At 38.0% G+C, this 17,734-nt stretch overlaps 1 protein-coding gene across 1 annotated transcript in view; it reads left to right on the forward strand.

The window, feature by feature from the left end:
- ankrd11 (ankyrin repeat domain 11) overlaps positions 1-17,734 on the forward strand; it is a 151,232-nt gene that overhangs the window by 36,900 nt on the left and 96,598 nt on the right. Inside the window, exon 2 of the mRNA XM_059537014.1 lies at positions 14,914-14,995. The gene's annotated coding sequence lies outside the window, so the exon portion shown is untranslated. The remainder of the gene's footprint in view (positions 1-14,913; positions 14,996-17,734) is intronic.

The following is a 17,734-nucleotide window of genomic DNA, read 5'->3' on the forward strand; positions in this document are numbered from 1 at the left end:
GAGAGAGAGAGAGAGAGAGCGCGAGAGAGAGCGCGAGAGAGAGCGCGAGAGAGAGCGCGAGAGAGAGCGCGAGAGAGAGCGCGAGAGAGAGAGAGCGCGAGAGAGAGCGCGAGAGAGAGAGAGCGCGAGAGAGAGCGAGAGAGAGAGCGCGAGAGAGAGCGAGAGAGAGAGAGAGAGCGAGAGAGAGAGAGAGAGCGAGAGAGAGAGAGAGAGAGAGAGCGAGAGAGAGAGAGAGAGCGAGAGAGAGAGAGAGCGCGAGAGAGAGAGAGAGCGCGCGCGCGAGAGAGAGAGAGAGCGCGCGCGAGAGAGAGAGAGAGAGAGCGCGCGCGAGAGAGAGAGAGCGCGCGCGAGAGAGAGAGAGAGAGCGCGAGAGCGAGAGAGAGAGAGAGAGCGCGAGAGCGAGAGAGAGAGAGAGAGCGCGAGAGAGAGAGAGAGAGAGAGAGAGAGAGAGAGAGAGAGAGAGAGAGAGAGAGAGAGAGAGAGAGAGCGCGCGCGAGAGAGAGAGAGCGTGCGCGAGAGAGCGAGCGCGCGCGAGAGAGAGAGCGAGCCCCGGCCGCACACTTCAAACAACACGAGCGCTGTCTTGCTCTCTCTCCATCGCGCATATTAATCAATTGACACGATGGTGTCGATGTTTAAATCATTTAAAATGAGAATGTAAATCTGCTCACCCCATTTTTGTTTGTTAGAAAAAATTTGATTAGATTTCATATCGCAATATATATCGCAATGTAATTTTTTCCCAATATCGTGCAGCCCTAATATATATATATATTATCTCGATATTGTACAAAATAATATCTTGATATAGTAAAAAAAAAAAATGCAGATATTCAATATACATCTTGATATGTTTCCATTTGCTTTCAATTAATAAAAAACATGATTTTCTTTTCCCTCTATTAAAAAACAACAACAAAAACAATTTAGATAGAACAGCTATTGTTACAAAGTAAATACAAAATATTTAGTGCACATGTAAGCAGTTGAAAAAAATCTAGACTAAGTGATAACTTATTGCTTATTAAATGAACACATGTAAATGTAACTGAAGAAGTGCAAAACAAGTACAGAAAGTGCAACTGCAACTGGGGGAAATAATTACTGTATTTTTCAGACTATAAGTCGCACCTGAGCATAAGTCACATCAGTCCAAAAATACGTCATGAGGAGGAAAAAAACATATATAAGTCGCACTGGACTATAAGTCGCATTTATTTAGAACCAAGAGAAACGCCTCTCGTAGCTGGAGCCGGTAATGTTTTCTCTTGGTTCATTTCTCTCGGTTCATGTCAAATTAATTTTGATAAATAAGTCGCACCTGACTATAAGTCGCAGGACCAGCCAAGCTATGAAAAAAATGGTTCTGTAGTCGGGCATGTGGCTTTTGTGAGCACACAGGCAATTCACACCAGGTTTTTGTGATTGACAACCACCTTTACTTGCAGGTCAGTATGGTCAGTATAATACAGCATGTGGTGTGTGCCATGCCTCATCTTATTCGTTTTTTTGTTTTTGTTTTTTTTGTAAGCTAGTTTGTCATTGTATCTGATTTATGTTATCATGTTATCATTGTACTGATTTATTGTTGGACTGATTTTTTTTACAAGCAAACTGGCCTATTCGGATACCGATTTCCGATTTTTTTTTTTATCTTTAAGCAACATTTAATAGTAACCATCTGAAAGTCGTGGGAAGTAGTGGCCTAATGGTTAGAGAGTCGGACTTGCAATCGAAGGGTTGTGAGTTCGAGTCTCGGGCCGGCAGGAATTGTAGGTGGGGGGAGTGCATGTACAGTTCTCTCTCCACCTTCAATACCACGACTTAGGTGCCCTTGAGCAAGGCATCGAACCCCCAACTGCTCCCCGGGCGCTGCAGCATAAATGGCTGCCCACTGCTCCGGGTGTGTGTTCACAGTGTGTGTGTGTGTGTGTGTGTGTGTGTGCGCGAGTGTTCACTGCTCTGTGTGTGTGTACTTCGGATGGGTTAAATGCAGAGCACGAATTCTGAGTATGGGTCACCATACTTGGCTGAATGTCACGTCACTTTAAATTAACGGCAGTAACTGCACAATAAGTAGTCTACATTCAATACAAACATAGATGGTACAGACATCAGCATTTAGCTTTTGTTTTTGAATTGGGTTGAAACTACAGTGAATTGGCCTTAAATGAAAAGATTAACTGTAACCATGTGAAATTAAAGGCAACAACTGCATAGTTCTACAATCCAAACAACACAATCAACACATATTCAATAAGATGTTTCTTAATCAGCATTCAGTATTTGTTTTAGTTTTTAAATTTGGTTTTAAATTTAAAACAAGGTCTTTACCAGTGAGACTAAATAAAAGTATGGTATATAAAAATTATTCCAAAAAGTTTAAATCTAATAATGTTGGTGCGAATAAAACAAAGATGCAAAGCGTTTCATTCATCCAATTAAAAAAAAGAAAAAGGTGATTCACATCTATTTTTTTTTACTTGAGCCAATGAAAAATAAATAACTATTGTCTCAAGTTAAAAAATATAGATGTGAATCATTACCCTAAAATTTTTTAATTGGATGAATGAAACACTTTTTCAGTGTGCTACAGCAGGTGATTTTAAAATCAGATTCAGTCTATATATTTTTAAGGTAAAATTATCCTATACAGAACTAACATTAACTTCTGCGTGTCTGTGTTAATGAATGGCGCAGAAGCGCTTTTTCATTCATTAAACACACGGAAGCGCGCGTGACGCTCACTGTGATTTCAGCGTCTTTCCTCTCACTAAATGAGGATGTGAACACATGAACAACACCTCCAGAACTGCTCTGAGAGTCACTTCATGAGCATCTGACCGTTTGATCTGAGTAAAACTAGCTCATATCACATCATAGACTGTAGTATCACATACACAGAACTGTAACGGTAAACCCGTCAAAATAAAAGTATTTGACAGAAATCTATTACTATTGTTCAGCAGAATGTACATAGCCCACTACTACTACTATTAAAATGAAACGAACATAATTGTTTAAGGAATAATCACACAACATTTCTTCCATGTTTTATTTTTAAATCAAATTTATCTTGATCATTTGAAATACGGAATTGATATACTATGAAACCTACTGTAACCCCATATTTCCTCCTTAGCTTAAAGTAAGCAGCAAAACCTACAGAAACTCAGATTGTTCACCCAATCTTGTGATGGTTTCTGGTGGTTTGTGGCACCTGCCATTCCCATATCCCCACTTTAGTATGAAAAGTACCTTTACCCAGGGTTAAAAGCGGGTTTTAAAATGACAATTACCCAGAGTTGAGCTAAGCAGGAAAGACCTAATGTTTATTTTTATCAGTGTAACTTTTTTTTTTTTTTGCCACATTTGAGTGTTTTATGAACCTGTTATTACAGAGTAATTCAGGCTTTGCAAAGAAACTGTTAGTGAAGGAAGGAGCAGCACAGACTATATTTGACCCAACTTTAAACCGGCAGCTTGTGAATAAATGGAGAAAATTGCTGTTTCTCAGTACACAATGTTTACACACTCTTAAAAGCCCAGCAGCAAGTACATTTTAGTGTGATTGTAGAGGTCAGAAAAAGATGGAAAGTAGTCATAGAAACCCAAATTATGATTTTATTTATTTAATTTTTTTTTTTTATAGAGAGAGAACTTAAAATAAGAAGGACTCTTTGGTAACGATTACCGGTTTGATGATAAATCATGATTAAATTCCCCAAAGTTCTTTATTATCGCTTCATATTTTAATTATCATTAAAACAGTATTCAATTACCTTGTCAGTCATGAGAACAGAGAACTTGTCAGTCACGTTGTCATTTAAAAACCAGACATCATGTTATTGTTTTAGTGTTTAGGCAAACAATGTCATTTTATTTGTTGTTTGTTGATTTTAAATAAAATACTTGGCAAAACAATTTATGTGCCAGTAGTTTTTGAACCTTTTCAGCACATTTTAACATTTCCATGATAATACTGATAACCCTAATCATTTTGATTACTATAATCGTGATAAGGAATTTTCATTACGTTACATCTCTACTGTTTTGAAAGAACTTCCATTTAGTGTTTTGCTCTTTAAAGAACACAAACACCTGAAGATAAATGTATAAAAATTATATACATTTTATTATTATTATTATTTATTTATAAATGAACGATAAGTTCCGTTGTCTTCTCTTTTAGTTTATTTTTAAAATAATTGATCTGTTGATATTTATTTGTCGCTGTCACAGCTGGTGCTTATCCGACAAGCTGCTGCTTCTTCAGCTTTTGCCATGGCCTGTGGGTTACACACACAACATGCCCGTGGACACTGCAGACTAGCGGTTTGCATCTGTACTGCTCGTCGACACGGACAACAATGCAGAAGTACAAATGAAAACCGACACACATCAACCTTTACAACGAATACAGACAATTTACCCCCAATCCAGAAGGAGTTGCCCACAGCAATACAACGCGGTTTGATAACCAACCATAAATAAAATAAAATGGATCAAATAAAACAAATAAAATGACATCAAAAAACCAAAGATGGCGGCAAGCTCTACAGGTGCTCTTGTAGCCCTTTTGATATACTCCTTTGTTTGCAACTTTTTAAACCAACCATTTTTTAATGCTCAAGTTTGTAAATGGGAATATGACCAAAAATCGCTTGGCAGCTGCAAGCTTTTTTGTTCTGGACGAAACGTGAGCCTCGCGAATTCTTGGAGGTACTCCTCAACAAACAAATACGCTCATGGCATTGTCCAAAGAGAACGCAGGAGAGATAAGTTGATAATATCTCTCTGACTTTTGTTATCGGGAGACATTCATCAGTGCCCTAGGCCTGAAAATCAATCTCTTCTGGGAATCGGAGATTTTACAACGGCGGACATGTAGGGTGCGTTGGACGGCAGGTGTGCGGTAACACATGATGAGTCAGATGAGAAGTTGGAACAACAAGCCGGCAAGCACGTGGAGATCGGAGATCACCTTTCAGTGGGAGCAATTATGGATGGCTCAGTAGAACCCCGGCGGGGGGAAGTTTCTTTACCATTGGACGGGCTGTGCCAACGGAATGGTCAGCGGTCGGAGGCTGGCGGCAGGGGACACACAGAGAGGTCTGCACAATCTCATATTGACGCCTCCGTGCTGGAAAGGCTGCAGGCAGAGTCTCCGTTCCTGGACTTCAGTTTCACTAAAGGTCTACGCATTATGCACCCCAATGTTTGCAGTCTTTTTTCCAAATTAGCAGAATATTGCAGAATATATTTCTCCATATCGCACTCATATTTTTAATCTTTCGATTTATGTCAGGTAGAGTTCCGAAAGATTTGAAGCTTGCTAGGGTTGTTCCGCTCTATAAAAAAGGGAGCAAATTAGAAGAGGGTAATTATAGACCAGTTTCGATTTTGGGGTGTTGTATCAAAAGTTTTTGGAGAGAATAGTACAAGAGCAAATAAATAATTACATTAGTAATTCTAATTTGTTTTATGAATTGCAATCTGGTTTTAGAACATCTTATTCTACGGATACGTGTTTATTATATTTGACAGATTATTTAAGAAGTGAGATCGACTTGGGTAAACTTTGTGGCATGGTATTGTTAGACCTCCAGAAAGCTTTTGATACCGTTGACCATCAGATCTTGCTGATTAAACTAAAAGCTCTAGGTTTTAACATTATGGCATGTGAATGGATTCGATCATACTTGACTGAGAGGTATCAAAGAGTTGATATTAACAGCACTCTGTCTGAAGCTAGAGAAATAATGTGTGGGGTGCCTCAGGGTAGTGTCCTGGGCCCATTGTTGTTTCTCTTGTGTATATAAATGATATGAAATCTGTTTGCAACTGTAATCTTTTTCTCTATGCGGATAATTCAGCCTTGGTGTTCTCCCATAAGGACAAAGAAGTTATTGAGAACCATTTAAGTGAGGAGTTAAAGAACATAAGTGAATGGCTGATCGAGAACAAATTGTCTTTGCATCTGGGGTAGGGCTGGGACAACGCGTCGAGGTCATCGATGACGTCGACGCAAAAAATACATCGACGCAAAATATGCGCATCGATTCGTCGACCTGTTTTTATTTCTCTAAAAAACGTTTGCAAAACGTTTACCTTATGTGCGCTGATTATACGCGATGGCCGGATCAACATTCTGTCCAACGTTATATAACCAATCCAGGGGTTTTTCTGCATTGATCTTTTTTTTTGGCGGCTGTCAAAGCCTTATTTGATCGGTGAGTGATGTAGAATAGAATGACTGCTGCACCTGACAGGGCGCGTACGACAGGGTGCGCGAGTGCACTCACAGTCTTCAAACAACATGAGTGCTTCTTGCTCTCTCTCTCCCTCGTGCATATTAATCATAATCATTAAACACGATAGAAAAAGGGCGAAACACCCAAGTTTCACAGTCTTCAAACTACACGAGCGCTGTCTTGCGCTCTCTCTCGCTCTCTCTCTCTCTCTCTCTCTCTCTCTCTCTCTCCCTCGTGCATGTTAACCAAAATCATTAGACACGATAGAAAAAGGGCGGAACGCCAAAGTTTCACATGGAGCATTCAGAGATTTTTTTTTTCTACATGACAGGCTGCTGGCTCCCACTGTTAATTTTTATTTTTTGGAAAAGCACTCTGTATTAGCTTAAAGCCCTAAAGTTTACATTGGCTACTGTATTCTTTCAATTGCTCTAAACAAGTATTTTGGGTGAACTTTTTTATTGAATGCTAGACATCAAGTTGTTGTTATTTTCATCTGAAAGAAGAACTTTTTTTCAGTAAGCTAGGCCCTATGTGTTCAGTAAGCTTGTTTCAGTAAGCTATGTGTTTTCAAGGCTTCAAGGTTTTATTGAATGCTATCTCTATACAAGTACAAAGTAATGCATTCTTAGTCTTTTATTTGGAAAAATTAATCGTTAGATTAATCGATGCATCGAAAAAATTATCGCTAGATTAATCGTTTAAAAAATAATCGTTTATCCCAGCCCTAATCTGGGGAAAACTGAATCTATTCTATTTAGTTAAAAAATAAGGTTGAGTAGGGCTCCTGAGCTCAAAATTTCTGTGGGTGGCACCCAGATTGAAGCTAAAAATTTTGTAAAATATTTAGACTGTGATTTCGATAGTTCTGTGAGTGGAGAAAGTATGGGTCAAAGGGTTATTATAAAAGTGAACCAAAGAATTAAATTCCTGGCACGTAAGGCTCAGTTTCTAAATAAAGAAACTTTAAAAATGTTAGCAAATGCTTTAATTCAGCCACATTTCGATTATGCCTGTATTACATGGTACAGCAGCACCCCAAAGAGGATAAAAGTTCAACTCTAAACGGCACAGAATAAATTAGTCAGGTTGATTTTAAACCTCAACAATAGGAACCATGTCGGCTCTCCCGAACGTAAGAAATTAAAATGGTTGACAGTTGAAAACAGGGTGAGACAGTTGAAACTGAGATTGACACGAAAGATTTTGTATAGGAATGAGCCAAAGTATTTTTAAAGATTATTTTAAGCTTATTAGGAACTCTCATAGCTATTCAACTAGAGGTAGTGCCACAGACATAGTTCCTTGTGGATTTAAGAGCTGTTCTGGGCAAAACACCTTCTTGTACACTGCAGCAATGGAATGGAACAAACTCCCAGTTAAGATTAAGTTAATAGAGCATGTGGTGAATGGTTGCTAAATGCTAATTAGATTTAATTTTTTATGTGATCTTAAGGAATATTTATTATTGAAGTATATGTATTTGTTTATTTTATTTTTATTTTTTGGATGTGATTGAATGTACAAGGTACCTTAGTCATCTGTAGCTTGCCTGACCATCTTTATCAGACTACAACGAGGACCACAATGGAAATAAGTTTTTAACTTTCTTGTGTTATCCCCGATAGTTCCGATTAATGTATAATGTCACTGTGATGACTTCATGTTTTTTTTTTTTTTACTGTCTAATAAATCAACAACAAATCAACAACAACAACCCCCAGCAGAAGAACAGCGAATGCCATGAGTTGTGCACTTGAAAACAAAGTCGACTAGACAGTAACCATGTGCTGACTCTGAATGTGTCTTTCATAAGACTGTCAAAAGAAAAAGGCTTGTGCACTCAACTGTTTGTGAATGGAGCTTTGTGCTCGTGTATCCTACCTCCTCATTTGGTACAAATCCAAATATTCCATAATATTTCCATATTTCCATATTCCAATGCAACATATCTGAATGCAAAACTATTATTTATTATGTAAATTATAGGTTTTGTACTTACTGGGGACGGGCACGCTGATGTTTGGTTCACTGTATTTTATTTGAATAAGTGTGATCACTTCAACTGTTTTCTTATACCAGCAGAATCAACTTTAGACGTTTATTGTGTTATTTTAATAATGCATCACTGTATAAGCTCAGCATATATAGGCTACTTACATGTCTCACTGTCCTCCCCCCATTTATCTGTAAACTAAATCAAATATATTTCAATAATTTATTCTATGTATGTATGTATGTAGGCCAACTGCAGATTATATCTATTTAACAATGTAATATTTTGTATTGTAATTTTTTTTTTGTCCTCCTGTCTGTTTAAAATAAATGTAAAGAAACCAAGCATAGTAGATTTGTTTTTACTTTTTCCCCTGTTCTACCGAAATCGTATCGAACTGTGATCCCCGAACTGAGGCAAGTACCAAACCGTGACACATATTTGTACCGTTCCACCCACATACGTGTGTGTGTGTGTGTGTGTGTGTGTGTGTGTGTATATGTATGAATATGTATATGTGTGTGTGTATATATTGGTTTATTGCTTTTTATTTTTAAAAGGGGTCACCTATATTTCTATATTAACTGGTTGGTGTGATTGGTGTAGATCGTTGTGAAATTTGAGTATTTCAAGCTAGTTTCACGGAGCGTGATGTTTTATTGTTAACAAATTCTGTTTTGTAGCATGTCTAATTATTTGAATGCATAAAACAACTATTTATTCACATTTATTCTTAAAATAGCCTTTTCTTTTTTCGAACAGCGCCTGTTTTCAGTAGCTTGCTTGTCCTACAGTTACCTTGTTTAGGCCTAATTTGTTAATTCAAGTTATATATGCTTTGTTCTATTTGTTAGGTTTTTAATTTTTTATTTTTTTTAGGTATTATAAGTTAAGTTTAATTTCTCTTGATGTAAGCTATAAACTGTATTCTGTATACAGTACCATTCAAAAGTTTGGACACAGGAATGGGAACTGTCCAAACTGTTGACTATACTGTACTATAATATAGCCTACACATAAAGAATCTTGGTGGATATATCGGTATCTGTTTTTCTTTTACTCCCTAATCTGCATTACTGGTTACCCCAAGTTGAGTCTTAATTATAGGGGAGTACCCTCAATTTGTCCAGAATCCTGCAGTTCTATTTTGCAGATATAAACAGCTCTTAAAAAGTCCTGATTTTATGTAACTTGTTGATTTTTGTATATGATATTCAGCTCCAATAAATGGTTTGCAAAAAAAGAGAGACAGGATAAACGTTTGATCGCTTATAAAAGTCATAGCAAACCATTCCCGATTAGGCCGCACGATTTGACGCCTGTTTTGTTGGTGTGTGACAAAAACTGCGGAACAAGTTACGCACCGAAATTTGTATGGATCTAGTAGAAGAATAAGCATGTTAGATAATATTAGTGATGCTTTGCCTCCGGCAATCACCACTAATAATCGCAGACGATATATTGCACACCCATATACATTCACGCTAAACTGGTCTGGGAAGCTTAAAATATAAAGAACTACTTTTCTACCTGATCTCAAACTGGTTTTTACAAACATTTAAGTTGAGTGACTTTTTTTCTTTGTCATTTCAAGTTTTTATAAGAACTTCTAAATGACTTGTTCGGCATATCATCTCATAACCTGGTGGTCTTTCAAGCCGGAAACTTCCAGTGGGTGTATGAGCAGGGAGCTGAGCTACTCTTTTGCCTCTGTATTCTGAGGATTTTCTTGGTAAGATTACGGTTTCATTTTGAAGCCCCATTAAGAGGAAGTTCTCTCCACTCAGGATTAATCCAATCTGGCACATTCCTGCTGGGAGAATCCTCAGGGTTCTGATCCTCCCAGACACCCAGTCTGGGTGAGGACTGCCCATAATGTGGACTCTTCTATTCTTACAGTGACCTCAGGGTAGTATCTTTTGCATAAGATGCATAACGTGTTTTGCCATATTTATGCTACAGACAAGAATGATATTTCTAATTGTTTAGATTGTTGAAGTGGTGTGCTACATGTTTTTCAAAGTGATCCAGGGCTTAAAGTTCTCCAGCACCATTACTCAGTTGTCCAAAGAATCAGTAGAATTACAGCCGTAGATTAGTTAAAATATTTCTAAATACAACTGCACTGTTTTACTTTTTGTAATAAAGACAAACATTTTATTGAAAACTTCTTAACAACAGTATTAAAATATTGTCACATTCTAGTGAATCAAGTATCTGTACTTTCTCATCTCATTAGCTAAGTGTATTGTCACACAACTAGTGTCAATAAGCGATGATATAGCTCATAATTTTCCAAGTGTATGATACAGCTTTCATTCTGCAGGTCAATCATATATTTATGAAAAAGAAAATCAGTTTGAATAAAGAAAGCAATAACTTTGCCATAGTATCCTTTCAAATGTTAAAGTTGTCACAGTAATTGCATGCTTTGCATGTGTTGCCCCGCCCCCGGAAAAAAGTTCAAGCTTAGGATTTTTTTTTTTTTTTTGTGCTTTAACCCCTGGTGATCTAATTTGCTTTTTTTTGCCTGCCAGTTGATGAAATATGCGAAATAACCTTTCGAGGAGGTCTCGGGAGTTTTCTCATTTATTTTATGACCCATAGATATTATGTTTGATGTTATAAATCTTTCCTTTTACCTGTTGTTTTTGTTTTTGGCAGAATGGTAGATTTAGGGTTTAGAGTGCTGAATATGTATATTTGTAGGCCAAAGCAAAGGAAAGCGTTAGCATTTTAGCACCTAGGGTTTTATTGTCTCGAAGTGAATATAATTTTTTTTAATGGGTTTTTGGTTAAATGCCTGGAATGAGGTCTGTTGATAACACAAGCTCAGAATAGTTTTACGTTTTATTCTACAGCATACAACATGACCGCATACCTGATTAACCACTCAAATGTGGGCCAGTACATACTCTATGATGGCCCACAACATATTGGTGAAAGTTTTGTTGAAAAACAAAAAATAGCAATGTTATGAAATGCAGTCAGAACTTTGTTTGTTTGTTTTAACTTGAGCACACGGTTTTCAGACTGCTGTGTCACGTGAGAAACTGCAAAAGATGCAAGACATGAGTGCAGTGGTCAAACACATCCGTTAAGTGCATATTTATTTAGAAACGCAATGGAAAACCAGTGCAGTAAAATGTATAAACCTGTAAAGATTTACTGTTGTATGTTTGATTTTATATTTGCATGAAGGTGAAGGTCTGAAAGGTGCTGTTACTACTACTGGCGTTAGACTTTCAGTTATTTTATATTTGAATTGCCTTGAGTTTTTGAGCTGAACTGAATGTAAAACTGAATGTCTACATAATATAAATATTTATCATTCTTCTTATTTGATAATATTTCTGAACATAGGATTCGCTACAAGTTTGTGCAATAACTTTCATATTTCATTCTTTTGTTCTTGAAATTGTTTTTGTTACATTATCTTGAAACTGTCAACATTCTGAAAAATAATTCTGTATTTAATTTTTTGTCAGATCGCCCAGCCCTAGTAAGGGTACAGTAGACATTGCTATCAAGCAGGGCTGAAACGATACCTCAAATACCTTGAGTAACTCGATTACAAAAAATCATTGAGGGAAATGATTTGCCTCAAGGCTTCATTACTGTAACTACACATGAAACACCATGTTTCACCATGGACCATTATAATTGACTAGAGCTGAAACAACGAATCGATTTAATCGATAAAAATCGATTATTAAAATAGTTGTCAACTAATTTAGTCATCGATTCGTTGCTAAATAACTTTTATTTGCCGTAAGCGGCTCATTTCGTGCATATTTCAAATCTGCGGTGACCAAAGTGTGGCAGTAATGAGCCACCGGAGGTTTTACTCAGCCAGTACAGCAGGAGAAGTAGCGAATAGCCAATAGCTGGCCTCGTTTTATGTCACGTGCTTCCCGAACAGCGTCTCTGCTGCATTTAGCGGGATGTGGGAGACTGGGAGTACTTTACTTTGAGCCTTCAAAAAAGAAGAGTAACCTGTAAACTCTGCACTCTGAACTGTTTAAGGGGACGTTCACATATCGCGTCTTTTGCGCGCTCAAGTTCGTTATTTCCAACACCGCACCGCATCGAGTTAAAAACATCTCAACTTTTCAGAATGCTGCAAGCGCATCGCGGGTCATGTGACAAGAAGTAACCAATCAGCTTCATCCTTTCCCGTAACAACGTTAAAAGCTCAGTCAAGATGAAAGGAACAGCTGATCATAGTTGTATATGGATTTCCATTTTGAAATAAATTTAGTAGCAGAGCTACTGCAAGCGATTTTTGAGCTGCAAATCCATTTATCCTTTGCTGAAATTTCCGCGTCTTCAAGGAGAGAGCACGTCATGGTTGCTTAGCAAAGGCAGACGCCTCAGGGGCGCTTCTGCGCGAGCGCTTTGGAAAGAAGGAGAAAGCGGTGCGCCTAGCGTTTTCCACGCGTTTTTAGGCACGATATGTGAACGGCCCCTAAGACTTTCATTTGTGCAGATTCTCCAGTACAATGTTGTTTGCAAATGTTTAGTCGTAAAAGCTGATAACATTGCTTTTTAACAGTTAACATTTAAAGCTTTACAAACATGTTCTGTGATCAGTTTGTCGTTTACCAGTTCAAAATTCAGTCGTGCAGTCTAATTATGACTGAATGAGAGAGGTAAATGTTTAAAGATATTTGAAATGCACTTTTTTTCTAAGTATTCACTGCTCTTTTTCACACAGCAGGTTTTTTGTGTGTGACTGTCCAATTTTTTTTTCTGGACAACCTTCTGATGGATTTTACTTTAAATTGTGAGTTCCATTCAGGTTTCATGCCACTGGCACTTATTCGAAGGATTGTTTACAATTTCACAGCATAAGCTATAAAGCTGTTTCCCAGTAAATAATAAAATACAATGCACTGCAATTTTATTCTGTTTTATCCTTATTCTTCGTGAAAATATGTTCTGAAAGATTCCTTAATAAGCTTTGTTCGGGATGTTAAACTACTTTAGGAGCTCTAAGGACTGCCATGGTGAAAACATTATTTTAAATCTCCTTGTGAAATTTGCTAGAGTATGGGTCAGTGTTCTGATTGCAGAAGAGTTCGACAAAGGATTACTAACACAATAAAACAACTCCAGGTACATTTTTGATTAGGATATGACAGTGCAAAATGGTTAAAATCTCTTAAAAATCTATGCTGAAGGATAAAGACCATTTATTAATAATTTACTTGGGGAAAAAATGGAAAAAACTAAAATATAAGTACATAAACCGATTAATCGTAAAAATAATCGACAGATTAATCGATTATCAAAATAATCGTTAGTTGCAGCCCTATAACTGACGCACAACCCGATAAACGCTGGACCATAGACTGTATAAAAAAAATGCTGGACATATTTAAGACCATGAATATATGTGTTGACTAGTTATGATATCCCTCTGTTAGCTATGTTTTGTGAAAGACTAAGCCCCATTTGTGCATAAAAATACCACAGAAAGAAAGAGTGCCAGTTTTCATCTCTAAAATCAGCATGATTACAAATGTGATACTGATTTCATGCAACCAGTCAATAAACAAGTTAATATTAAGAGACATTTTAGACACTATAGGCCTATAGCCTATTTTTGCATTATTTCGCCAACAAGAAATATTTGGTAACAGCCCAAATGTGTTGTTATAATTGACTGATTAAATGTAAGAATTTCACTCAAAAGATGGACACTTTTAGAAAAAAATCAAAAAAAGGCTTTATAAAGGTAAAAGTGTGCATAACATTTAAAAATCTATGTAAACGTATTGGAACAGATTCATTTCTAGCACTAGAAAAAGGCACATTTAAGAAGGTTTATTCTCCAGATAACTCTAATTTCATGTTGCAGAAAAATGTGTTTAGAAATTGTTTATGGACTCTTGTTCTTGTTCCAAGTTACCTTCCTGTCCACAGATTTTTGCATCTAACAAAAGCCACAAAGCCTTCCAAGAAGGCAGTAGAGGCTTATGTCATACTTGAGCTTTAGTTAGGCTGAAACTTGAAAGTTAAGCTGCATGACATAAATGCAATGTTTAGGTATTATTTTTATTACTACTATTTTGATTTATGCTTTGATTTAATTAGTACTCTTTACCTTTTTTAATGTAATGTGAAATATATTTTTGTACTTTTTTATTATTATTATTATGTTTTAAATATATTTTAAATGATTTTTTTATTTATATATTTGTATTTGCATTTTGAATGCTATTTGGCAGTTAAATGCATTAAATGGGCATAGTTTTCGATTTGATGGAATAATCTGTAGAATACTCGATTACTAAAATTATCGATAGCTGCAGCCCTACTATCAAGCCTTGAATACTGCTCTCGTTGCAGCTGTTGTCATGATGAAACCGTTTCAAAGGAGCTTGTGGGATTGGGTGACAGCGACATAGGAATGTGCCTATCGTATCCCAGCACACCAACTGTCCCTGAAATTGTGATAAACCCATTGCTAATAAATGGACCTCTGAGCAAAAGCCACAATAGATGAATCCTCTGCTGTTTTTCATGTTCTGTGTGCTGAAATAAAGCAATACAGTGAAATTAATCGCATTGCACTGAGGAAATAAATCAAATGTTCAATTTAAAAGGTGAACTATCAGTATTCGGGAGACTAATGTTTCTTTCATTTTGCTTTTGCAGGATTCCTTGGACTTCACAGGCACATCTTCAGCATTTTTTGCTGGATTTTATCCTTTCCCATCTGAAGACGGCCATGGAATCGGTAAATCCCTTCTTTCTTTCTGTTGCAGCTAGTAATGTTTGTTAGTGGCTAGTTCCACGTTTTTGGTGCGACAGTTGGATAATGAAACACTGAGGAAGCATAACTGAGTCTGCAACTGTCTGACTCTGGCAGCAGTGGGGTGGTTTCTTTAGATATTCTTCGTTTTCGACAGTTTGAGAATAGTGACTAGGCACTTTGAGCTGGTGTTTCTCACTTGCGTTAGAGTATATATGTTTGAACATGTAGCTTTTATTTGTGAATGTGATGCCTTTGAGTTTGTTGGTGCCCCTACTAGTACCAACAGGCAGGTGGACGGCTCAGCTCTGGAATGTGTGCATTAAGAGCAGGGCTTATTGCATGCCTGGGCCCTGCCTGCCTCAGCTTTTGTTAAGGTTTTTGAGTGTGGATTTTGCCTCCTCTGTGTATATGTGTGCGTAGAGGCTGTTGTGAAAATGGGTCACTGCTTGCAGAGAGCTCGCTGTCTCTAATCTAGAGTCCCACTCCAGTACACAGCTCATGTGAACATGCTTCTTCATCACTAAGCAGCGGCAGCCTATGACAGTCATTCCCTCATGGTAGCTACTAGCCAGCAGACCCATAGTAGTAGAACAGATAGTGTGCTGTTGTGTACTAAGAAAGGCTTAAGAATAGTTCACCCAAAAATCTAGATTCTGTTATCACTTTCTCACCTTTCAAATCAAGGCCTTCCTTCATGGAACTTGGTACAACCAAGTGGTACACAAAAAGTACAAAGCATCAATGATTCTTGTTGTTTTTCTCTGAATTTCTGTGTCCGATTGTTTCATAAGACTTACAAATCATAGTTTATCTCCTTTTGTGTTCCACCAGAGATAGACAGAGTTTTCATTTTCGAGTGATATATTGCTTGAAGTTTTGTTGTATGTAGCATCATATTGCTACATTTGTGAATGCTATCTTCTCTTAGCATACAGGCTAGCAAAGTGAAGTCAAGCTCCTTTTTTACCCTTTGATGTCCTGAAAATTTCCTCCATTTTTGTTGTCCCTGTGGAGCTCTGGAGCTCAGAGATCTTCTGGTGTTTACCTCTGAAATCAGACTATATCTGCTTTACCATCAGTGGAAACCAAGGAGAATGATCACAAAGCTCATTATGCTGGAAGCACGCGCTGTGTGTGTGTTTTCCTCGCCCCCTCCCAAACCCCTTCCACTTCTCCTCATGTGATGCCAGTCACATGGTTTCCAGGCACCCGTAGCAGTAAATCAGAATCAGATTTTATTTTTAACCACTCTAAATCCACCGCCATGCTGATGGTTAGCAAAGGCGCTTGCTTTAGCCCTCTCTACCCCCATTTCCCCTTGAACCCTGCGCACCACCTGCCAAAGATCTGATCATATTTGCAGCATTAGCTGCAGACTGCAAGAGAGGAGGTGTTTGGTATGGCCACAAATGAAAGGAAGCTCTCTGCTAATTACAAGCATGTTTTTCTTGCCCTCGCTTCTTTCCAGAGCAGCTCCGTCCCTCAGTGAGATTAGTTTGAATTACTCCAGTGGGGAAATGCAGCCTTGCCAGTCAAATTACATAACTCTCATAGCCAGGCTTGAGACCACTATAGAGGGTTTGTTCCCAAGTTACTCCACCTCCTCCTTTACCCTCTTGGCGGCCCACATGTTAATGTGGTATTGAAAGGGTCTGTGTGCTTCGAACAGGCCCAGCTCTGTGGTGAGAGAGCAGAAAACTTGCATCATTAACATGCACAATGGCATCATGCTCATATGCGAGCACAAAGATTAAAGCAGCAATCAGTCTTTTCCTGTGAAAGACAACTTTGGGTTTTGACTGAGACTTTTAAACTGTGCTTCAGGGGCAGTGGGGCTTTCTCTGCATGTTGGACCGAGTCCTTTTTCTAAATGAGTTAGGGTTTTGTGCTTATTCATTCTGGTTCTAATATGAGTCAGGACGTCAGAAATGAGAAGTCTTACTGCATAAGTGCTTAAGTGTGCACAAAGAAGGTTTTGAGCAGTATTAGCATGCAAAAAAACACACATGGATGCACTTCACAAATCCGCTGGAAAATAGTTTACCATCTGGGTACCTTTGGCACACAGCATGATTTGGAATGCACCGTAGGCCCTGGGGTTCAGTGCAAGTCCTGCCAACTGCTCTGGTTTCTGATTGGTTATGGTGCAGCTCATTTCAGTTTCAGTCTCCGAGATTCAGCTCAGCACTAATATACTCTGTTTAAACCAGACACTGAGAACGTTTCAGAGCACAAGGTCAGAGGAAACGCTGCAGGTTGCTGGTGGTTGTGGGTGTGGTCCTCCGGATTACATGCAGCACTCGTGTGCAAGGAAGTGCAGTTCTGAACACTTCACTTGCCTCATCACTCATCTCCCTTCTCTTTTGGCAAAGGAATGGACATGTCCATTTATTAAATGAAGAGACACTATGTTTTTGTCCTTGGTCTAATCTTAGGATAAAAAGCAAAACAAGATGGCATTTGCCTCAAGCAGCTCCTTTATTTTCATGCAAACATCTTGTTTATTGATACTCTGACTTAGGATTCAACTTCCATAGTTGTGTCTCTGCAAGACATCTTGTTTTTGTGGTGCAGCCCTTAAAAGAAAATGACACTTAGGTGTTTCCCCCAGGCCTAGTAGAGCCACCACAAGTCTTGAGCATCAGACCGTGTTGCTGTTGCATTTACACTGCTTCAAATAAATGCTAAGCCTACTTGACAGACAAGAGGCCCAATGAACTA

Source organism: Carassius carassius, chromosome 3 (genome assembly GCF_963082965.1).
Source record: "Carassius carassius chromosome 3, fCarCar2.1, whole genome shotgun sequence".
In the NCBI taxonomy this organism is placed as follows: domain Eukaryota; kingdom Metazoa; phylum Chordata; class Actinopteri; order Cypriniformes; family Cyprinidae; genus Carassius; species Carassius carassius.